The 24363-nt window shown below is 43.0% G+C and overlaps 1 protein-coding gene across 3 annotated transcripts in view; it reads left to right on the top strand.

The window, feature by feature from the left end:
* Nucleotides 1-24363, top strand: part of FYB2 (FYN binding protein 2) — a 133192-nt gene that overhangs the window by 1509 nt on the left and 107320 nt on the right. Inside the window, exon 1 of one of the 3 annotated variants that reach the window (XM_077891918.1) lies at nucleotides 13040-13290. The exons of the other annotated variants lie outside the window; for them this stretch is intronic. The gene's annotated coding sequence lies outside the window, so the exon portion shown is untranslated. Of the gene's footprint in view, nucleotides 1-13039; nucleotides 13291-24363 lie in introns of those variants that run through there. 3 annotated transcript variants of the gene reach the window in all.

Here is a 24363-nt window from a genome sequence, read left to right as displayed (position 1 = left end):
GGCTGAATAGATTTAGTGTAGTTGTAAAAAAAAAAAAAATAAAGAAAGAAAGAAAATGACTCACATGTTGCCCTCTCTGATCTACCCAGGCAGAAGGGGCATCCATTGTTTGAGTCTATCTACAGGACATCACAGTGAGCTCGATGCCAATTGCCCCATTTTTGTTGTTACTGTTGTTTTTTTTAGAGAGGAAACTAATGGTCAGAATGTCCCTTGCTCAGTATCTTACAGCTGGTTGGCAGCAGAGCTGGAGCAGGGATTGGTAAATAGCAAATATTAAGCACCAACTGTAAGCCAGGTATCACAAGAATTACAACAGGAAAACAAACAGAATGTCAGGCAATTTAGAAAAAAATATATATACGTGTGTATATATACAAAAGGGCATGTTAGCTAATGTGGTTGTGCAACTTTTTCTGCTCATGCACAGGGAAAAGAATTAGCAATATGGGTCATTTCTCATTATGGAGGATTCTGTTTCATTTTTTTAAAAGTCAACAAAAAATATCAGCTCAGCCTGTAGGTACTGAGCACCTGCAGTGTGCTGTCAGGACCTGATTCAGGTGTTGCAGATATAGCCGTGAGCCAGCAAAAATGCTACCTTTTATAAAACCTATTCTAGCGGAAGAAACAAAAATATATATATATATATAATATTACACAATATGTATTACATATAAGATACACTGTATTATAATATACACTATTTAATACATTATATATAACAATACATTATATAACATGTACAGTATATATAAAATATGTTATATATATTAGATCAAATGACAGTAATTACAATGTAGAAACACAAAGCAGGGAAGGGTTTAGGGATGTTGAGTCTATTGTAAAATAGACTTACAGCGGGTAAGTCTATCTTATTTTTAAAGATTTATTTATTTTAGAGAGAGTGTGTGTGTGTGCGTGTGCACGCACTCGAGTGGGGGGACGGGCAGGGGAGCTAGAATTTCCAGCAGACCCCCCACTGAGTGTGGATTCCCAATGTGGGGGCTCCATCTCACCACCCTGAGATCATGACCTGAAGTAAAATTGAGTCAGATGCTTAACCCACTGAGCTACTCAGGTGCCCCCAGGTAAGGCTATTTTTAAATGGGATAGTTTCAAGAGAGGCATCCACAGGTGACAGTTGAGCAGAAACTTGGAGGACTTCAGGGAGTTGGCCATGTGGATATCTTAGGTAGAAACATCCTACAGAGAGAGAACAGTAAATTCAAAGGCCCTGAGGCAGAAGCCTGTCTGTGTGTTCAGGAGTAGCAAAATGGTCCTGAATGGCTGATGTAGAGTGGTCAGATGATATAGGGCCCTGGAACATCAGGTTTTCCTGAGAGAGGGAGCTCCAGCTGAGTGTTGTGAGAGACATGATGGAATGATTCAGCTTACATGTTAAAAGGATCACCCGGCTGTTGTTTCAAAAATAGATGACTACGAGAATGAGAGCTGCCTGGCTGACCTGTGAAGAGATGATTGCCCTCCTCCAACCAGGAGGGTGTGGTGATGCCCGCAAGGGTCCTAGCAGTGACTAGGGTCTAAGGTGACTAGAAATGCTCAGATTCTGGATACATCATAAAAGTAGAGTCAAAAGGATTTACTGATAGAGTGGATAAAAAAAAGGGGGGGGGGATGAGGAATCATCCATGACTCTTAGGTACAAAGCCTGAGCACTTGGAAGAATCTGAGTGAGATGATTTAGGTTGGAACGTGTTTGCAAGATCAGTTCTACTTTTTCACAAAATTGTGGGCTATGGAGAAATGATTGTTTTAAGCTGCCCAGTGTGGGCGTGGTTTCTTCTGCATCAATAGCTCTCTGAACAGTTAGATATCCTTCACTGGTTTTGGTCATAAAAGTGTATCCTTCTCCCCCAGACATAGAAAGCTCAAGAGAATTCTATAGGAATATATTTAATTATATAGTTGAAGCCCCTAGACGGAAAGGTTGAGCAACCCTTTTCTGAAGCCCCAGAGAAGTTATGCCTCAGTGTGTTCCCTCAGCCAGGTACGTTTGCACTTAGTCACAGGGTCTTTTTTTTTTTTTAATTTTTTATTGGTGTTCAATTTACTAACATACAGAATAACCCCCAGTGCCCGTCACCCATTCACTCCCACCCCCCGCCCTCCTCCCCTTCCAACACCCCTAGTTCGTTTCCCAGAGTTAGCAGTCTTTACGTTCTGTCTCCCTTTCTGATATTTCCCACACATTTCTTCTCCCTTCCCTTATATTCCCTTTCACTATTATTTATATTCCCCAAATGAATGAGAACATATAATGTTTGTCCTTCTCCGACTGACTTACTTCACTCAGCATAATACCCTCCAGTTCCATCCACGTTGAAACAAATGGTGGGTATTTGTCATTTCTAATAGCTGAGTAATATTCCATTGTATACATAAACCACATCTTCTTTATCCATTCATCTTTCGTTGGACACCGAGGCTCCTTCCACAGTTTGGCTATCGTGGCCATTGCTGCTATAAACATCGGGGTGCAGGTGTCCTGGCGTTTCACTGCATCTGTATCTTTGGGGTAAATCCCCAATAGTGCAATTGCTGGGTCGTAGGGCAGGTCTATTTTTAACTCTTTGAGGAACCTCCACACAGTTCACAGGGTCTTGACAAGAGAGAACCATAGCATTTTTAACTGGGAATGCTTCTCAGTTGGCATGCTTACAAAATAATCCTTGAGTTTTGATGAATGAGCCTTGGAGTTGTAGTTAAAAGGCCTGTACTGTTTACTTCTGCCTCTTAGGAGTCAAGTGATTTCAGCAAGCCATTGAATAATAAAATGTAGGAGTTGGAAGATTTCTTAAAGACCAACTCCTTTAACAACTCTCATTTTAGTGATGGGGAAGCTTGGGGCCCCCGAGGAAAAGTGGCCACACACTTTGTAACTACTACTTCATTGCGCCATGTATGTGGTGGGTGCTCCTGGACTGTTCTTATTAACTTCAAGGAGCCAATCATAGATGCCATCTTGCTACTCAGTCTTGCAGGGGAGAATGTCAAGAAAACAGACAATTTGGGTATTAAATGAAAAGCAGAGTGATGAAGAAATCTATAAGTTTTGATGGAAAGCGCTGAGAATGGGTGCCTAACCCAGGGTGGGGTTCATCCCAAGTTCATTAGAGAAATTGGTGAGAAATGGTGGGGGGAAAGAGAGATGGGAGATGGGAGGGGAAGGGACAATGAGGAGAGGGAGTGGGGGTGATGGGGAACCACAGAGACAGAACACAGCCAGAATCAAACTCCCAAGAGGGCCAGATATTGAAAGACTGAATAGCATAGGCACTTTATCCTATTGGCCAAGAGTGCCACGGAAGGCCTTCAACTCCAAAATGGGAAGAGTGAACTAAATGTCCCCCAGAGTCTTGTCATGCTCTGACATTCTGGGACTGCAGGACTTTTTCAAAGTCACAGGTGGCTTATTTTTGACAGAGCTGAGTCTGGAACCCAGATTCTATCAAAAATAAGCCACCTATAAAATTGCTTAGCAAGCCTTCAAGAGCAATTTCGGAGGGTTTTGTTTTGGGGTTGCTTTGTTTTGTTGAATATTCTAATTTTTAATGAGTAAGTCACAAGACGGGATACATGTTTTAAAAAAAAAAAAGTGGATGGCCCATGGAGGAGGCTGGCTCTGGAAAAGGCCGTCTGCTATTAAGAGCTTGTTCCTAGGAGAGCAGTGTGCTCTGGGGATTAAGATCAGATTGCCCAGGTGAGGTTTCACGTGAGTTCCGGAAGAATCTCTGAGCAGGGGAATAGGGAGGCTCACTCAGTTATTCACAGTTCTGAAAGCCTGGCCACACCCCTCCTGTCCATGCAAAAAAACACTGCTGCCGAGTCCTCTTGAGCCGAGTTGAGTTCCTGGTAGTGAGATGTTAAGCAACTTGCACATGGCAGGGCTGATGTTGTGCCAGCTGGTGTTATCCAAATGACACAGACCCCAGAACTTCATGACCTTCCCAGTGAGTCCAGTCTTCCCTGCTCCAAACTGTGTGCCTATATTTGTCTGCTAGAGATGGTTCTAACGGGTGGATCTGGTCATGTCACTTTCCTGCGGGATCCTCTTCAGTGGTTCCCCATTGTTTGTGGGGTAGAGGCCAAGCCATATAGCCCACCTTACATTGCCACCATGCTCCCACTCCACCTTCCCGGCCACACATCCCTAGTGCTCTGGTCTGGTATCTGCCTGTGCACACGCTTCTTCCCAGAATGCTAATTTCCACTCTAAGACTCCACTCAGCAGTCACCTTCCTGAGAAACCTGCCCTAGCCTCTTGGTCACAAATGGTCTCTCCTCACCTTGCAAGAGCTCAGCTTCTTCCCAGAATGCTAATTTCCACTCTAAGACTCCACTCAGCAGTCACCTTCCTGAGAAACCTGCCCTAGCCTCTTGGTCACAAATGGTCTCTCCTCACCTTGCAAGAGCTCAGCCCTTTGAGCAGACCCAGCCCCGGGTCTGGACTAGGCGCTCCCTGGAGAGCAGGAACTAGGTTTTGCTCACGAGGTGCAGGTTCCCTGGCACCTGAAAGCACAGACTCTGAGCAAGCAGCCTGACTTGTTTCTGGCTCCACCGTTTACTAGTTGTTCAGCCCTGAGCAAGTTACTTGATCTCTTTTGTGGCCCAGCTACATCACTTGTAAAGGGACCTAATGGGATTTACTTCTTAGCCTTCAACTGGGGTTTAAATAAGTTAATACATATAAAGAGTTTGGACGGCTCAAAAAGGCAGATAGTTCTACACACTAAAATAATAGTTCTTGTAATAATAAACTGCTATGTCTTGAATTGTGTCCCGCCTCTCAAATCCAGATGTTGAAGTCCTAAGCCCTAATACTTCAGATGTGACCTTTGGAGATGGGGTCTTTATAGAGATAAGTTACAGTGAGGTTCGTGGCACAGGCCTAATCCAGTATGCCTGGCGTCCTCATAAATAAGAGTGTGGTCATAGAGATCGACCCAGAGGGAAGACCATGTGAAGACAAGGGAGAAATCTACGCAAGCCACAGAGAGGCCTAGGCAAGGCCTTCCCCGCAGCCTGCAGCGGGAGCCAACCCTGCCCACACCTGGATCTCGGCCTCCTGTCTCCAAAATTATGAAGCAATCAATTTCTGTCATTTCAGCCACACAGCCTGGTGCACCTTGTTAGGGCAGGCCCACCAAACTCCTACATGGAGCTTCTCAGCAAATTAACTGAGACTGAGAGTGGTTACTCGGTGACCTTCCCCACCAATCTGGGAGGGGTTTTGTATCATGTTCTTTTGACCTCTCTGAAAACAACAGCTGTGCTTACTAGCTCTTCAGAGAAGAAATCTGAGAAGTACTTATTACCACGCAGCATGGGAAATGGAGGAGAGTGTTCTGGGGACTGTGGCCACTATTCCTCCCTGATCACTGACTTGTGGATTTGGTCTTTCTCATCTGTAAAAATCTCAAATCTCAGATGCTGGGGGTGGTTTTTAAAGATTAGCCCTCACGTTCTCTTAGGACATACCACGTACAAAGAAGTTACAAATAACGTGCTTCAGAAACAATAAGCAATCTTTGGATCCTAATATTAGAAAAAGTCCAAGTTTTGCTTACTGTGGTTCACTATCACTATTAATACTCTTTTCATCTCCATTTTGTAGATGAGATAGAATCAGGAATCAAATTCCTGTTTGACTCCAGAGACCCTATTCTTAACCTGATTCCATTTTGTCATGACCACAGTGAGAGGGATATTGGACAAAAGTTTTTAAAAAGTTATAAAGATTTATTACTTATTTTAGAGAGAGAGCAGGAAAGGGGCAGAGAGAGGAAAGGAGAGAATCTCGAGCAGATTCCACACTGAGTGTAGAGCATGACACGGGGCTTGTACCATTGTAAATAAAATCCTGTAAAAATATTCGTAGTTTTTGAGATCATCAAAATTTCCCAATCCAGGATTCAAGCAGAGAGGACCTGAGCATTCAAACCACTTTCAGCGTCCCACCTCCCCACCACCTTTGCGAACCAGCCAATAGCTCATTTCAAAGATCAGTGTGTGACCTTAAGAAAATCATAGTTAAGAGAGGTTGTTGAGCAATTTGGGGTCCATCTATAAAAACAGAGTAGGATTATTTAAACTTTTAAAGGATCAACCCAGAAATGCCATCTCCCACTGGTCTTCTGGTTTCCCACTGTGCTGCTTCTGAGCACAAGCACAGGAGCTGTGCCTCCAGGTTGTGGTATGCAGGAGAGCCCACTGAATAGGGAGCCTGCGGACCTCTGCCTGAATTTAGTGCCTGCCACTTATGCCTGTATGCCCTTAGGCAAATATTTCATCTCTCAGAGCCTCAGTCTCTCTTGCCCACAAGGATTTGATGAATGAGATGACCTACTGAGAACAGCACCTAGCATCAAACATGTCCTTGCAATCTTGGTCCAACATGCTAGTCCCTTGTGAGCTGGGAGGGGCAGACCTTAGGGAAAATTTGGGATGCTTCTGCCTTGTTCTGATCTCTATGTAGTGAGCAAGGGACCTCATCCCTTGTTCTGTTATTCTCAAAAACAAATGAATTACCAGATGTGCTCACCAGCTCTGCTTTTAATTCCTCTTGGAGTCCACCACAGCACCTTGCTTAGCAACTACTTTGTTGAACTCGTGTCCCCAAAAGTAGGAAAGATAATATCGGTGAAGGACCTGACTAGATGTATTATTTCATTTAAATCTCACAAATCATGTGAGATTATCCACATTTTAGAGGAAGAAACAAGTTCTTTAGGGTTGCATGATTTCATCACTATTATTAACATTAGCAGCTAAAGTTGAATATGTTAGGCACGATTCTAAGTGCTTTATGGATGTTAACTCACGGGAGCTCTAGAGTAAGTGCTGCCATTGAGAGACCCAGAGAGGTTGTGTAACTTGCTGAAGGACTCACAGCCAGTAGGCGATGGCCCTGGGTTTCAAACCAAGAGCTAGAGTTTTCAAGGACACTTTCTGCAAGAGTTCCTCTTCCCCCAGAAACTCCTGGGTTGTGGTATCATCCTGCCAAAAGTACAGAGCTACCTGAAAAAGGAGAGGCACCTAACACACCAAAGCCATGAAACCTAAGAACACAATTTGCCTCTAAGTCTCTGCTTGGGAAAATAAAACAACACACAGCTAGAACTAAACAGTCGAAACAGTCTTGCTGTCCCTCACACCTCTCTTGCAGAAAGACCTCCCTTCACGGCATGCATTCACAATGAAAACTGGTGAGAACTCTCTGAGCAGAAAAGCAGAACCTGGCAACACCCTTCATCTAAAAGGTTGAAGTGTAGCTACAACTGTTAGAATGCTTCCTAATTAATGCCTTAAACTATCCACAGGTGAAGGCGTTCATCCTTACCTTGGGGTGTACACCTCCCATATCTTCTTTTTTTAATTTAAATTCAATTTGCCAACATATAGTGTAACACCCAGTGCTCATCTCATCAAATGCCCTATAACTTTACTAGTGCTCAGGAGGTACTTACTGGCCTTTAACTCCAAGAAACTGATATAAGAAAACATGCAAATTCTAGACTCCCTATTGGGAACGTTTGCCATAAAATCCTGTGCTCCTTTCCAACCCAGGAAATGCAGGGTGGCCCTGGGGGCTGTGTGGGCTGAGAAGGAACCTCACTTATTACCCTCCCATGCCATCAGCACTGGGTGAGTGAGGGCCATATCCACCCAGAGGAAGCTGGGTCGGACACATTAGGCTCACGGGCAGGGGTTCCATAATTCCAAGTGTAGGCTCCACCCTTCGGGACATTGACCATCAAGTTTCCTCCTGGAAACATTAGAGTGATGATACCTGGGTATATCTTAAGATTGTTCAAAGATTTAAATAAAATGCCTTTCTCTCATTCAGTTCTCTCACCCAGACAGGTAGAAAAAGTACTGTTTCAAGAACCAATCTGGGCCCTGGCAGTATGTCTGTGACTTTGGGCAAGTCTTCAGAATCTTCATCTGTAAAATGTTGCATTAAACCAGGGAGTCCTCAGTCACCATTCTGAGTGCTGACATTGAAAAATGTTATACCTGATATCATAGGAGATATCTGGCTCATGGGGAGGTCAAGAGGATTAGTGATGCCTTTTTTATTTATTGGTAAACCCTCAGTTTTACTCCAAGTAGAATTGAAATAACTCATGGCTTAGTTGTCTCCATGTTTCTTTATGCTTCTCTGGCTAGTGAATTCAAAATGTAGTATGATAGTACTGAGTGTCTAATAGCCTCAAATCAGACATTTCGTTCAAATTCTGGCTCTGTGACTTTCAATTCACTGGATACAGAGTCCCGAGTAAGCTTAAGGAGCAGAACTCCTCCAGCTGGGCATGTAGTGTGTATGTGTGTGTGTGTGTATATGCGTGCATGTGCACACACGCATGTGCATGAGAGAAACCTTCAGGTTAAATCATTGAGATTTAGGTGTTGCTCGGTTATAACAAAATCTAACCTATCCTGACCAATGTATACGCCCAAAGTGTTCTTTACAGAACATGTGTGTGAGTTTCCTATCGCTGCTGTGAGCAATTACCACAAGGCTGGTAGCTCAAAGCACCACAAATTCATTCTTTTACAGTTCTGGAGGTCAGGCATCTCCAGCAGGTCTGCAGGGCTGTGTTCTTGGAGGCTATAGGGAAGAATTGTTTTCCCTGCCTTTTTCAGTGTAGAAGCCACCCACATTCACTGGTCTATGGCCCCTTCCTCCAGCTTCAAAGCCAGCAGCATAGCACCTTCTCTCTGACTTCTGCTTCCAACCTTATATCTTCTAATACTCTGACTTTTCCTTCCTTTCTCTTATAAGGACCCTTATAATTAATTGCACCCACTTAGATGCTCCAGGATAATCTTCCCATGTTGAGAGCTTTAACTGCATCATATTTCCAGATCCTCTTTTACCATGCAAGGTAATCTATCTACAGGTTCTGAGGATGAGGGTGTGGACATCTTTGGGAGGAGACATTATTTTAGCCTCCCATAGTCCTAGACTATTTTGACCATTATGCACCTCAAAATGGTCTTCTGTTTCAGAGGATGTGCCACATTGTTTAAAAAAAAAGTGTTTAAATCTCTATTAATTTCTCCCACTCTGGATCATAAATTCCATAGGAAGAGACCATGCCTATTTCTTAGTCACTATTCTCTCTCCTGATGGCTTAAATGGTTAGTGACAATGATGACAATAGATAACATTTTGGGGGCTAGGCACAGTGCTTAGCTCTTCCTATGAATAATGTACTGTAATCTACACAATAGTCTGGCAAGAATATGGAACGATACTGTCCCTGTTTTCAGATGGAGAGATTAAGTGGGTTTAAGGAAGTAGCCCCCAGACCACCTGACTACTATGTGATCAGTCCAGTAACCAAATCCAAGCCTGTTTGATCCCAGACATCATTCAGTTAACAAGCAATGTACCAAAGGCCTAGGAAATAAAACCTAATTTAGACCTCCTTCAGATTGCTCGGAGTTTGATAGGAAAGATGTACAAAAATATTATAATACAGTGTGACAATTATAATGTAATATGGGCCATGCCATATGTTCAAGTTACCAAGTGAGCAGAGAGGAAGAATGTTTTAAGAATGTTTTCACTCAACTTGGGTGAGTCAGAGAAGATTTCCCAAGAGAGATAATTTTTTTTTCCAGTTTTAAAAGATGAAAAGTGCTCACCAAGCAATAGACCATGGAGAAGGAAAGACATTCCAGGCATACATAATAGGATATGTGAAGGAACCTATGCCAGAAACAGCATGGCATGTCTGGGGACAAAGAGAAATATGGAGAATCTTGTGCCTCTACTGAGGATTGCATGCTCCACACCACCCTGGACAGTATAGGGTGAAGAGCCGCTGGTGGTGGCAGCAGGAAAGATACATTGGGGGCTGAGTTAACTGAGCCTTCTCCTCACATTGCTCATAAGCCAGTGGATAATGTGGTTAGAGAATTGCTTAGTCTCAAAGTTTGAGATAAAGTTTCACAGAATCGTTTTAATAAGCCCCGCTTTAAACCATTATATAAGCCCTGCTTTAAACCATTCCCCTCTTTTCTCCCTGAGGTCCCATGATGTTTATTCAGCCCTTCATTAATTTAGTAGGTATTTTTTGAGTACTCTGCATGTGGTAGATGCTGTGTTAGATACAGAAATCCCAATTCCTTCTCTTTGGTAAGCCAATTCCAAGGGTTAACTGAGCTTTCCATCTGGAAAACTCTTTTTGTGTCAGTTGTACAGCATTTATACATACTTATAGATTATGTCTTCAATCTGTGTTGGATTCTGTTTATTTTTTATTCAAATTATTGTCATATTTCACTCTAATAACCTTATGAGGTAGACAGGACAAATACAATTATTTATATTTTAAGTATTACCAAAAAAGATTGGGATTTTATATTTTCCATTCATCAAGAATTTTAGCTAATTTTCTCGGGTCATGATAAGTTCTGCAAGAAATAATTTCCATACAGTTGGATAAGATTGTAGTTCATGAATTTCACATATGTATGTTTATTTGGTCAACCTGAATTTGTTAACTGTTTCCTTTGACAGGTAAGAAGCTAGACTCAGGTGTTTCTAATCCTTACTAAAGACTTTCAAAACCAGAAGGTATCCCATTCTACTGATGAGCAAATTGAGGCTCTAAGAAGCTGGGTGACATCTTCAAGATCATAGAGTGACCTAGCAGATACTCAAATCTGAGCTGATTCCAGTATTATTTCTATTTTCACTTTAGCATTAATGAGTCAAAAGCTTACACATTCTTCTCGGGGACTCAAGGTTACACATCTTCCAAATCAGAAAGCTAGAGAACCTCTTCATTTTTCTTTCTTCTCTCAAAGCTAAAAAATTGCCTATGATTTTTTTTCTTTTAGCCAGAGTCTTTCAATATAACAGCCTTAGTATTTCTTCTTGTCCATTCAGAGAAAAGTCTCATTTAATGTGCCACAAAGCCATCCATTCCCGTCAGTAGAGCCTGACTCAATCTGCTCTTCAAGTATTTCGGCTGTTTACCACAAGGTAGTATCTCTGAGCTAAGTAACAAAGTCTGACCCAGCACCTATAAGATCAATTCAAGACCATATTCATCTAGTTGCCTTTGTCATTTTTTTTCCTTGCTGGGGTCCCCTTTGGTATTTTCCTGATTTAGCTGACAGTAAGCTAAGAGAAGCCTTCAGGAGTGAGTGCAAAAATGGGCAAATGGATTGAGTTAAAGGAAAGCAGAACCAAATGCTTGAGGGGGCGGGGGGGGGGGCGGGGAGGGGGAAAGTCCTGTGTTGCTGTCCATTGTTCTGAACTAGCATTGTTGGCTTGGCTGGGGTACAAGGTGGGAAAATAGAGTGGGCAATGAGGGAGAGAGTCATTTCACAAAATGAGTAGGACCAAGCAGTAGACCAGAATGTAAGCTCTGAGAAAATCTATGGATACTGCGTGTCCGAGGAAGAGGGAGGCCAACATGTAAGCATTTTTATTGCTAGAAACTAAAATGGCCACCCATTAGAACAGATACAATTTTCCTACCTGAACCCATCAGGCCAACTAACCCTGTGCAAATTTATTTCCCAAGTGTGTGCTCCCTGCCCTGTCACAGATAATCATTTCATCATAGTCCAAATCACCATGATAATCATGATCATCATCCATATCATTCTCCCTGTCCTCCTCATCATCATCCTCTTTCTCACTATCCATATCCCAACTCTCTTCCTCAAAATACCATTCCTGTGGGCCTCCTTTGTGCCAGGCACTGGGCTGGTGATGATGCCCTTGGCAGTCCTAGAATGTGAATAGTTGTGTGCCCATTCTATTCATCAGGAAATAGGGAACCACGAACTGAAATAGCTTTGTCAAGGAGACAGAGCCCGAATTCCTAGAGCTAGGATTCCAATCTAAGACTTTTCAGTCCCAGAGCCCATGTTCTTAATCCTATTGCTGTACTTGAAGTAACAGTGTAACAAACACGCAGTTGAGAGAAATGCAGGACTTCTTAGAGCACAGGGGGATCGCCACCTCTTCCTCCATACCTGAGGGAAGTCTTCCTCAAGGAGCTGCAGCTGAGCTAAGCAAGATGAACATTTTTGAGACAAGAAAAAGGGAGGAAAGCACTCAAGGCAGTGGGTGAAATGTGTGCAAAGGCATAGAGGGAGGCATTTCTCCAACAAATAGTAAGTACTGTCTCCTCTGCTCCGGGCACTATGTTAGGAAACCCAAGGATGAACAGGTAACAGAAGAGTGCATCCAGTGCAGGGCATGAACTAGGGGAGATAAGAATGGAAGCTTCCAGAACCATCAGACTTAGAGGGGACCATGAGAGGAAAATAAACTGTTAATAATATACCTGTAGTATGCTTTAGGTCACACCTTCACATGCCTAGATCGTGAGCTAGTGCATCATAGGCACTCAACTAGTTATTGAATGAATAATGTCCGTTGACTTTTAAAGCAGTGCATTTGCTTGTACGTGCCACTAGGACAGAGAACGCTTGTTTGCCACTGTCACCCCTTCTATCTGCAGTGGGCCCCCGAGTCCCACCAGTCCAGGAGAAGCTGTTCACATGGCAATGTGCATGAGTGGTCTGTGTGACTGCAATGTGGCTAGTGCTCCTGCAGGTGTGCGACATGGTGGAGCAGGTTCAGATCTCTTTTAGAGGCTTCATATTTGTTGACTGAATAAGCTACTGAATGAAGAAGGCAGGAAGGATGGCTAGACTGAGATTACTGTGACCCAATCCCTTCCTCCTGCAAAAAGCATCTGTTAACTCTCCTGTAAATCAGCATCCTCTCTTGCCGGGGTGAAGAGATCTACAGCACCTGCCTCAACTTGACACACATCTAGTGAGTGCAAGAGCCAAAGGTGGATCCCGGCCTCTCCTGGTCACTGCTTTCCTATCCCCACATGCAGTTCTATGACTTCCATCAGTTCACGGTTCCCTCTGAGAGGCTGAGGATGCTTCTTTCCTGGGACACAGCTGGGCTGCCAAATGTGGCATCAGCCTTGCAAAGCTGGCAACCTCCCAGGGCGAAGGAGACTGGGAGCTAGTGCCCGGGCCTCTGTCAGGGACCGGGTGTGACTAATGCTGCTATGAAGCTCTCTCACGAGTGGCTCTGGCTTCTCCAGTTCTTTGATAAAGGAGATTCTGAGGTTTAGTGAGTGGATTAGCAGAATACATATTTAGAAAGCACAAAGACTGTTGAGCTTCAATTTTGGCTGAAGAAATTTTTGTTCCAGATTAAAAGGCCTTGCAGACGCTCTTCGGTTGCATTTTTTGACCGTTTGAAGGCAACAGGTGAGGCTGTGGTGGTGTGTCAGAGAGAGCTGGGGGAGTGGGGTCAGAAGGTCAGGATGGCATTTTATTAGCTCTCTAATTGTAGGCAAGCGACTTGGCCATAGTGGAAGAGTAAACAAAATGTTCCCAATGTGGTACTGTAGAGCTTAAATTTTGGAATCAGACCTCATTTAAAAATCCAAATTTACCAATTAGTAACTATGCAACTTCGACTAGCAACAGTCACAACAGTAATGATAGTAGTAATATTTAGCCAGCATTTATGGAAAATATACTGTGCATCAAGCACTGCTAAACCTTAACATGGTTTGCCCAAATAAACAGGCAACAATGGTATAAATACTGTTACTGTTGCCATGTTATTAACTAGAGCTGAGGTGGTGAAGGTAAAGGTTCAGTCTACTGGCTAAAAGTGGCAAGGCCAGGATCTGAACACAGACTCCAGTCTACAGCATGGTTTGTAATCTATAAACTTAACTGCTCACTATCCAGGCCTCAGTTTTCTTACCTATAAAATGGGGAGATTTTATAGGTCAGGTTTTTAGGAGATTCTGAGCTTCTGTCTGGAAAGCACTGATTGCAGTGGTACAGGCTCAGTGAATGGGGTGGTTGGTGTGGTGGGAGGGAGATTGACAGTCCCTGACTATGATGACACGGGCACGCCAGATCTCAGAGATGATGCCCATTACTGGTATTGGAGAAGGAAGGTACTGAACAGACAGGAGACCAGACAGGCTGCATTTTCTCTTATTTAAAGAACAAAATGAGGGGTGCCTGGGTGGCTCACTTGGTTAATGTCTGACTCTTGATCTCAGCTCAGGTCTTGACCTCAGGGTCGTGAGTTCAAGCCCCACATTGGGTTCCAGGCTGGACGTGGAACCTACATTAAAAAAAAAAAAAAAAGAAAAGAAAGAAAGAAAGAAACAAAAAAAACCCCTCTAACACCTGTAAAATCTGTCCCAATTGCCTTTGCAATGGTGTCTTTGAATTCTTTGATTGTTTCTTCATGCAGCTGGGACTCTAACATGTAAAACAAACTCAAGAAATTAAAATGACCATGTTGGCTAAGGAGTTTACATCAAAAGCTGGAGGAGGTGAAGGCAGTAAAGTGGCTCAAAGAAGTTCTTTAACCTTCACTTTTTAGGTTTCTGTAAATTGCACTTTAAGTAAAACTGTCATAAACCTCAAGGACACTGAGCGACTGTTCTGCAGGGGGCCTGAGAGGGCAGTGAGGAGGGCAGGAAGACCCTTCAGATAAGAACGTTCTGTATTCAATTTTTCCAACTTGCTAGCAGCAGATATCAGGGATGCCTCCTGGCTCTTACCCCAAATTGCGGTGCCAAAGGAGCCAAGGGAATGTGATAGGGAGGCTGGGAGCTGAGTAATTCGAGAACTGGCCTGTGTGCAGAGATCATCCGTTCTGATTTCAGGACTGTATCCCCAGTCTGCCAGCTACGTCCAACTGGAGCCCTTTTGCTGGGAGTTGCACTTTGAACCCGGCATCTGAGAATGTTTAACCCGATTTTTCCCCTGATACCCTCCTCACCCCCACCACAAAATACAGTGTTAACCAGAAACCTTTTCATATCTTGAAGCAATCTGGAGCTCACTGTGTTGTTTTGTTTTTGAGGGGGGTCTTATTTGATGATTTTCTAGAAGGTGTTATGAACCTCATTTTTTCACCACCCTTTTCCTTTTTTTCCCCTCTGTGCTTGAGGGATCAATGTTTTGATTGAGGGCATTTGGAGGCTGCAGAATACTGATTTTTAATTCACCCTCTCCCCGTACAGTCTGTGAAGGTATTCTGAACCAGAAGATGCAAACATGTGTTGGTAAGTTTTTCACAGCTTGCAGGGCCTTTCAGGTGAACTCCGGCCCATTTCTCTCCCTCCCCATCTGACATTTCAACCGCAGACCCCACTCGGGAAACCCAGACTTGCCAGGCCCTCCCAGACCTCCCGTGGTGCAAATGTCTCCTGCGTGTCGTGTGTCCCAGCCTGTTCTCCACATCTGGCTTTCTCTGGCAGGATCCTTGTACTCCTTGTACTCTCTGAGCCTTGTTTGCTTCCCCCCTGCTAGCACCTGGTGCTGCCCTGTCACAGCTGTGACCATGGGGGCCTGTTACTGTCAGTTGGTTTCCTTGTCCATCTTTTCCATACGGACCCATCATGGCAAGGCCAGTGTCTGTCTTACTCATTTACATGACCCATCGTATGCCTACAACGAATGATTATTGGATAAATTTGGGAGTGGGCGAAGGAAAACCTGTCCCTGGAGAAAAGGCATGCTACAGCAGAGTTCGTTTCAATGTCACTGACCCTTGTCCTTGGTGCCACACCAAGCAGCTTGGGTGTCATGTTAGCCACCTGGATGAGGCCAGGTGGGATCATCTCTGCAGCTTCTCTGTAAACCGAAAATCACTCCAAAGTAAAAAGTTTTTTTAAAAACAACAACAATAACAGAAAAAAAAAAAAAAAAAAAAAAACAAACCACTGGCATCAGGGCTGAGTTCCCTAACCTTAGCTCAGACACCCATTAGCAATAGGAAATGTTAATGCAAAATGAACCAACATTTTTAAAATTTGAAAGTAAAAGGTAAAAAGTTGTATTTGAGCCCAAGTTAGGATAGGCCAGGATACAGAATCTTCACAAAGAAGAGAATGCTCCAGAACATTTGGTACAGGATTATATTGTTCTGTTTTTGTTTGTTTTTACATAAGTTACAAATCATCCTGACCAGAGAGTCCAGAAAGTTACACTTTATCTTCTGCTTTTAGTTTATAAGGCTGTATGACTTTAATCTTCTGAGAATCGAGGAGTTTTTTTCTTATCTGTATGTTTGGAATACTCCTATTTGGTTATTTATTTTTAACAAAGCAGATGTACAATGTGTGCTCAAGGCAGAAATAGAGCCCATGCTTTGAGGTTTTGCTGAGTCATTTTGACCTTGGTAAATGATAAAATCTAGCATCCCTAGGAGCAAGGCCCACAAACATGAAAAGTTAAAAATTTCCTTTACTTTAGCAGACCTAAGCAAACCTGACCCTTGATTTTGTCCTGCTTTGCAGAGGTGCACCTAGAAAGCCCATTGTAAGGATGACAGTGATTGAGACGAAGTTCACACGTTGCTGTTCTGACAGGGCTTGGAACCATGCTAACACAATAAGATGTAGCATACTCAGAATTCAGTACACTGTTCATATTATTTCTTCTAGAATTCTTCCTAATTTTCTGCAATCCTTTCTATCGATAAATGCATCCAATGCTTTCTAATCAGCTCAGTTCAATTAAAAAATATTGTCATCTACATTCCATGTACCTAAGCATGGTGACAGACACATGAGTGGAAAAGAGCACAGTCTGGTCCACACTCCGAGGATGTCCCTATAAATGGGGTTCGGAGAAAGCAGACACATAGACAGTTAAACCAAGAGTGCTATGGAGCAGGGAGCAGGTATTAGCCCAGCTTAAACACTGGAAAAGGCTCCTGGGAGGGGCTGATAGCTCAGCTGAATCTCAGAATAAGTTTAGCTAGGCAAATAACTACAGAAAAGGCATCCAGGCAGAGGGAAGAGCATGTACAACTGCATGGGGGCAAGTCTAGTTGTACTGAAGGCGTGAGCTAGAAGTGGCGGGAAACAAAGCTGGAGATGGAGGCAGGAAAAGATCAGGGGGCTTCATATGTATGGCTACGGAATATATAATTTATCATCAAGATAATGGGAACCCATTGGAAGGTTTGAACAGAGGAGAATGTGATCCAACCTGCATTTTTAGATGCACCATTAGCATGGATTTCATGTGTAAGTCTCTAAAGATAGCCCTTTTAAAGAATGTTCCCTCTAGGTCATTACCCAAGAAATGCATTCGTTTTATTTTTAGTACTAGTTTGGCAACTACTTATTGAGTATTTACTAAGAGTAAAGCATCATGCTTGAGCCCGTGAGCTCTACAAAGATAAGTACAATTTCCTACCTGCCTTCAAAAAAGATGGGACAGCTACCTGAGTAATTGCAGTAGGACGTGGGAAGAAGTGAGAGGCAAGAGACTGCAAGAGATATCCAGATGAGATGCTAGAAGACATGTTCCCCAATCTATTCCTTGGACCAGGTGCTGAGCTGACCATACAGTAAGCACTCCAGAATATGGACTCCCCAGATATTCTGCTTCAGGGGGCAGGCTCAGAAGTCCTCAGGACATTCCAGTGCACAGCCAGATCTAAAAACATTGCCAAACGAGGTCTGAGAAGAAAGACGTTTCAGGCTATGGGGGATAGTAGACAGGGAAGAAGTATTGAGGCCCAGGGATTCACTTGGTGGAGCCAGCAATCTTCTAGAAATGGGGTACCAGGAGGGGCAAGAGGGTGAGAGAAGAGATGGTGATCCAGGAGGAAGATCCTTGAAATTGATGTGCTGGAGACCAGTTATTGGTAATAATGAAGTCTAAGCTGTATGCATGCAGAGTGGTGGCTGAGATACAGTGGAAGATAAGACTGTCCAGAATGAAATCAGCCTCTTGGAAGGGTTATCTATATGGATTCTAAATTTTCTTATTGTCATGGGAATGGTACTGGAGGGAGAGGAGTAAGTCAGGTGCTAAAATCTTCAGTAAATGAAGGAGAATGGCCGGAAATATCAACGACAACTTCAATAAGAAGGAATGGGTTTAGTTCGGTACACCGTCAGTGGGAGCTGGGATCTGTGAGGAAGAAATGATGTGGAAGCAGCAGCGAGGAGCTAACTGAACACTTGCCCCACCTCCTGGCCCAGGAGTAGAGGAGTATAGGAGAAAAAAGACACACTTGAGAGAGCATCAAGGAAAGCTGGGTCTTGAGGTATGAGTTTGAGTTAGAGCAATGAGGTGGCAGGTGTGTTCACAGAACAGGTGGAGGACGAGAGGGATTTTCTAACCACTGATTGAGTTGCAGAGAACTTCATGGAAGTGTTGGGGATCAGCTGGGGACATTTAAAGAGATCTTTGGGAGATGGGGCCCTCTGTTAATGGACTAGCTTGGCTTTCGGATGACGACTGAGGTAAACAGAGATGTGAGGCCTAGTGGCTTTACAGAAACAGGAGTCATTACTTTAGTGCCCACTCATAAGAATTGGGACCTCTAGGCAGCTTTAATAGTGCTGCAGGGGTGTAGTGGCGAGCAGGGCTTGGTGGTTATTAAGACCATGCAGGACTTGGGCGCTTGGAGAGTCAACATTGGGCAGTGTCACAACTGGAGGAGGAAGGATTTTATGGGGAGCCTGGGGAGCTCTAGATCTCTCCTTTTTCACATGCAGCATGGAGATTCCAACTAGAGGAGTAGCTGTCTTACCCGGAACTCACCTGCCAGGGGCCAGATACTTATGAGGCTTTCACACATAAGTGAAACTTGATAGCCCCAGGTGGGGGGCAGTATTAGCCCCATTTTACAGATGCAGAGAAATTCAGTAGCTTGCTCAAGGTCACACATCTAGCAGAGCTGGGACACTTGCCCATGTATAAACTGAAGGATGAAAAGTCCTAATCTGGCCTGATGGGTTAAATAGGGTGGGCAGTTATTGATTCTTACACCTTTATGATGGAAGCTTTTAACGTTTTTGTCCTGTGTCCATTCAGGGGGCGGGCAGGAGGATTCAAACAGCATTTCTCTGCTCTCTTGCTCCCACCCCTTCCTGGGGGCTTTGGAATTAATCACTGGTACCAGGAACATAGGCCGTTTTGCCATCATTATAGCTCTTGTAGTAGTGAAGGTTGGATCGAAGCTCTTTTATTCATGAAGGATGAGTCAGATGCTATTTTTAATCGACTTTTCTTTCTTTCCATCTTAGGAAGGGTTTGACAGCCATTACTGCCTCTTTTTCTGGGCTCATAATTTCTTAAATTCTGCTGCCTTTCTCTGTGCTTTGGATTTGGAGTCTGTGTTTTTCCTGAAGGCTCTTATATTTGCTTATCAGGAGAAGAATGTGAAATGTGTGATAAACCATGGCCATGGATGCTGCCATTGTTCCTCCCTCCCCGAAGGCAATATTCAGCAATTTGCAGAAATTCAGAAATGAGTCATCTTTTCTTAAATCAAGAAATATGCACCAAAACAGGGTCTTCTCCTTTTGGAACTTATTTTATGTATATTTTTATGCCTACTTTCACTTTTTGAGTCACTAATTTATGAGCACTGGCAGTCTGTGTTCACTGCAGCTTACATGTGGTGTGAAGCATGCCATTGTAGATGGAAGCCCAGGGAGCTGTGACCCGGGAGAGGGTTACCAAGCAGACCACCAAGACAGGGAAACTCCAGAGAGGGTGGAGCAGCTGTCTGTACCATATTTTATAAACCAGGAGTGAGGATATGTGATTTGACACAGGACTGATTCTCATTTGCAGATCTATTTTGAAAGGGTACAGCACTAAATTATATTTTGTTTTCTGGTTCTGCATCTTTGCATCACTTTTAAATTACATTAAATCCGAACTACCTTGAAAATCCAAGATGCACAGTCACAAAGTCATATAACTTATTAAAAAATTTTAAAAATCCCATTAGAGCAATACATTAGATCCAATGTTTTGCTCATCTCTGTGTAAATAACAAAATGTCTTAGAGAGTGTTTTAAAGGCAAATGCAAATTGGTTGCTGGAATCATTATTTGTTAAAAAATATGATTAGAGGTACACTTGTTATATAATTTCTAAAATTAGTGTGACATGTGAAATTGATCATGAAAAGTCAGTGAGATAACAAAAGAATTGTAAATTAAATTTATAAATAAGGCATATTAGCAGAATAGGTAAGATCAATGCTATAGTCAAATAGACTCAGATTCAAATTCCTAATTTCTAACTGTAAACTAGGGAAAGTTATTCAATCTCTACCTGTAAAATGAGGCAGTAACAATACCTACTCTGTAGGGTTATTGTAGAGATTATACATAAGAGTTGTTAATAAGGATGATAGGGATAGGAGAGGAAAAAACATAGTTATCAATTCTCTGAAACTGGCAAAGTATAAAGAGACTTCCTAGGAAGCTAGTAGTATAGTATTTATATTCTTCTGATCAAATATTAGCCTTTTCCTTAAAAAAAAAGAAAAAGAAAAAAATCTAAATCCACCAACAAATCTTTTGGTTTATGCTGTCCAAGATAGAGCATGGGTTCTGAACCCAGATTATGTGAGTTTGAATCCCAGGTTTGACAATTCTTTTTTTTTTTTTTTTTTTTAAGATTTTATTTATTTATTCATGAGAGACACAGAGAGAGAGGCAGAGACAGGCAGAGGGAGAAGCAAGTTCCCTGCAGGGTGCCTGACGTGGGACTCAATCCCAGGACTCTGGGATCACGCCCTGGGCTGAAGGCAGATGCTCAACCACTGAGCCACCCAGGGATCCCATCTTTGACGATTCTTGCTGTGACCTTGGACAGATTGCTTAGCCTCACAATGCCTCAATATTCTGGTCTGTATCTTAGGAAAACACTGGGCTAGACATAAGGTTTAAATCAGTTAAATGAATAGAATATAGCCTGGCATGTAGTAACGTCATATAAAGTGTGTGTGTGTGAAAGAGGCATAAATGCATACTTTGTTACTATCATTTCTTAGATTTGTATAAAATAAATATTGAATGAGAGACATGTGTCTGATGGAGTCTTGTCCCCTAGTTGGGCTTAAATATATTCATGTAGATATAATAATACTGCATTTAAAGAACTGACATTCAGGTTTATGACTACTTCACACTGGTCTCCTCATGTGTCTAAAATAGCAACGTCTTTGTTCTCCTGGCGGGTTGCTACCCCTTGGTCAATTTCCACATCAAAGAAATAAACTCTTTGTGTTTAGAGGACACCACTGTCTTTTATCCTAGGTTGTTCTCACAACATCTCTTGAGATTGTTTTGGCCTTTGCTTCCCAGATGAGGTATTCAAAGCACGCCCAGTCCAGATCAGATGTGCCAAGGCTATCTTCAGGGCTATTTTCGGGGTTGTCTTCTGGTATCACAGCAATTAAAGAATTTGTTTCTGTGTGCATTCTAAGCTGCACTTAGGGAAAAAAAAAACAAAATTCTGTACAGTTACAGTTCATGAATTATATGAACCTGCGAATTTTTCTAAATGTTCATTTACCAGTTCATTCACCAAACACTTTGTAAGCCCTGGCACTAGTAATGGTGGTACCAAGATAAAGAAGACACTGTCCCTGCCTTGAAGGGCTGCTAAAAGACTTGTACGTCAAGGATTTACTCATTCACCACATTTTTACTGAGCACCCTCTATGGGCCAATATGCTTCCAGGCACTTGTGTTAAGGCAGTGAACCATCCCGACAAAGCACTTGTCCCCAAGGAGCTTACTTACATCCTGATGGAGGGAGATAGCAGTAGGTTGAGTGCTGATAGGTGATGGGAGGAAAAGCAAACCAGAGTGTATTAGGCAGTGTTTTTTGCTGTAGATAACCAAATCTGTTGCTGCCAGTTTGAACAGAAGGGGGTTTATGATAGATTATTTTAGGAATTTTCAGAAGGGCCAGGAATGAGCTGGTATGCTACAGGTAAGCGAGAAGTCTTGCATCCACATGGGATTATTCTGGTAGGAACACATTCCTGCTACTCCCCAATACACAGCACGGGAGCGTCTATGGTTGCTCCCCAGAGATCTGCTCTTCCATGACCTGCAATCCTTGTGCTCATCCTCCATCCCTGCCTGGATGCCTCTGCTTGGCAGAGGTCTAGCTGACAGAGGGAAGTAGAGTTCTGAGCTTTCCAGGATCTGGGTTAGGGAAAGATTCACTAGAAAGAAAAATTAGTTAAAACCTTCAGTTGATCCTGAATCCCATTCTAATTATCCCCTCTCCTCCTTTTGTCATTGCCAGCTTCCTTAAAAGAGAGAGAGAGAGAGAGAGAGAGAGAGAGGGGCTAGTCATTTATTTTTTCTTCCCCTCTCATTCACTCTGGGACCCTTTGCTGCTGTGATGGCATTCTTTTGCAATATCCATCCACCAGACATTTTTCAGTCTTTATCTTCTAGAACTTCTCTGCTGCACTAGCCACTACTGGGCACTAGTTCTTCATTAATACTGACCATCCCTTCTCTTTATCTCTCTTTTTTAAAAAGATTATTTATTTATTTATTCATGAGAGACGCAGAGACAGAGAGAGAGAGAGAGAGAGGCAGAGACACAGGCAGAGGGAGAAGCAGGCTCCATGCAGGGAGCCTGACATGGAACTGGATCCGGGGTCTCCAGGATCATGCCCTGGGCTGAAGGCAGCACTAAAAGGCTGAGCCACCTGGGCTGCCCTATCTCTTGATTAACTCTTACCTCTTTGTTTCTTCTCAGGCCTTTTTCTTGCCCTCTGCTATTGTCCATGGCTCTGATGCCAGCACACGTTTTCCTATCCAGCTGATCCTATCCAGCCCTATGGTCACAACAACCACCTATAAATAACAAGAGCTAAAATGTAGTGACACCTATTATTGCCTTCTGAATGCTCTACATGTACTTATTAATTAGATCCTCATACTACTGTATTCATTTCCTAGTTCTGCACCAAATGACCACAAATTGAGTAGCTTAAAATAGCACGAAGTTATTATCTTACAGTTGCAGAAGCCAGATACCTAAAATCAGGATGTTAGCAGGACAGTGTTCCATCTGGTGGCTCTAGGAAAAATCTGTTTCCTTTTCCAGCTTCTGGAGGCTACCTGCATTCTTTAGCTCCTAGATCTTCCTCCATCTTCAAAATCAGAATATTGCATCTTCATCCCTCATACCCTCATCTTTGTTTCATTGTCCTATGGCCTTGTGTCTTGCATTCCACTTACAAGGACCCTTATGATTACATTGGGCCCACCCAGATAATCCAGGATCATCTCCCCATCTGAAGATCCTTAACTTAATTATACCCAGAAAGTCCCTCTGGCATGCAAGTGACAGGTTTCATGGATTAGGATATGGATCTCTTTAAGGGTCCATCATTCTACCTACCACAACAACCCTAAGAGGTGGAGTACAATTATTACCCCAGATAAAGCAACAAATACAGAAAGTTTAGGTCATTGGCTCAGGGTCATAAAGCCAATTAATGGCAGGACTGGAATTTGAACTCAGGCAGCTGGACTCCAGGGTTCATATTTTTAAGCTCTGTGCTCACCAAGAAGTGAATAAATACCAATTTAAATTTCTAACCCCCAAAAGGTACCCCAAAATAACTACCTATTAGATGCCTCCCCTAAGAAGGCAAACCATCACATCCAAAACTGGCCATCATTTCTCCCCAGTACTTTTATTTTCTGTCCTCAGTCTTAGTTTCAAGAACCAACATCCATCCTCTTACTCAATTTAGTAACCCAGGAATCATCCTGCAGTCCTCCCTCCCCTCTCTGGGTCTGGTCCATACCACCCCCTGCACATTTCTCTTTTCCATTCCTACCAACACTGTCCAACTCCCACCTTTTATCATTTTTATTTGGCCTCCTAATTAGTTCCTGGTCTCTAATCTGCATGAACTATAAACCAAAGTCTGTCCTAGCCCTGTGTAAAACTTATTAGTAGCTCCCCAACTACTCTGAAGATTAAGCCTAATTACTTTAAGGGGACTTGGCCTTGACATTCTCATCCAGCTTCCCATATGGAACACTAGGGCTTCAGTAACATAGAATTGCTTATTTCCATCTACACTATGCTGCTTCACACTGCCACGCCTTCTCTGTTCCTGCTCTTCTTGCTATTGGGGCCACCTTTCCTGCCACTCTCACTTGCCTGCCTCTTCCAACTAAGTCATTTTTTACAGAACCTTCTTTGTAGCCCTGCTACATTTTTTTTATCCATTCGTCTGTCATGACCCACTCTCTGTGTTCTCACAGATGTCACGCTGTGTATTGAATAACCATCTCTCCTACACTAAAGTGATCAGTTTGTGTCTGCTTCCTCATTTCACTAGCTCTGAAAGGTCAGGAATGCTAACTCACCATTGTAACCCTCATTCCCAGCACATAGCAGTAAACCAACGCACATTTTGAGGTGACATGAGTTGAATCATGAACAAGCAGCAATTTTCTAATTCCAGAAATTGGGAGAGAGATGGGCATTCCA

The sequence above is a fragment of the Canis aureus genome, chromosome 3, assembly GCF_053574225.1.
Source record: "Canis aureus isolate CA01 chromosome 3, VMU_Caureus_v.1.0, whole genome shotgun sequence".
Taxonomy (NCBI): domain Eukaryota; kingdom Metazoa; phylum Chordata; class Mammalia; order Carnivora; family Canidae; genus Canis; species Canis aureus.
Note: the sequence above shows the minus strand (reverse complement) of the source record. Positions and strands in the feature narration are given on the sequence as shown.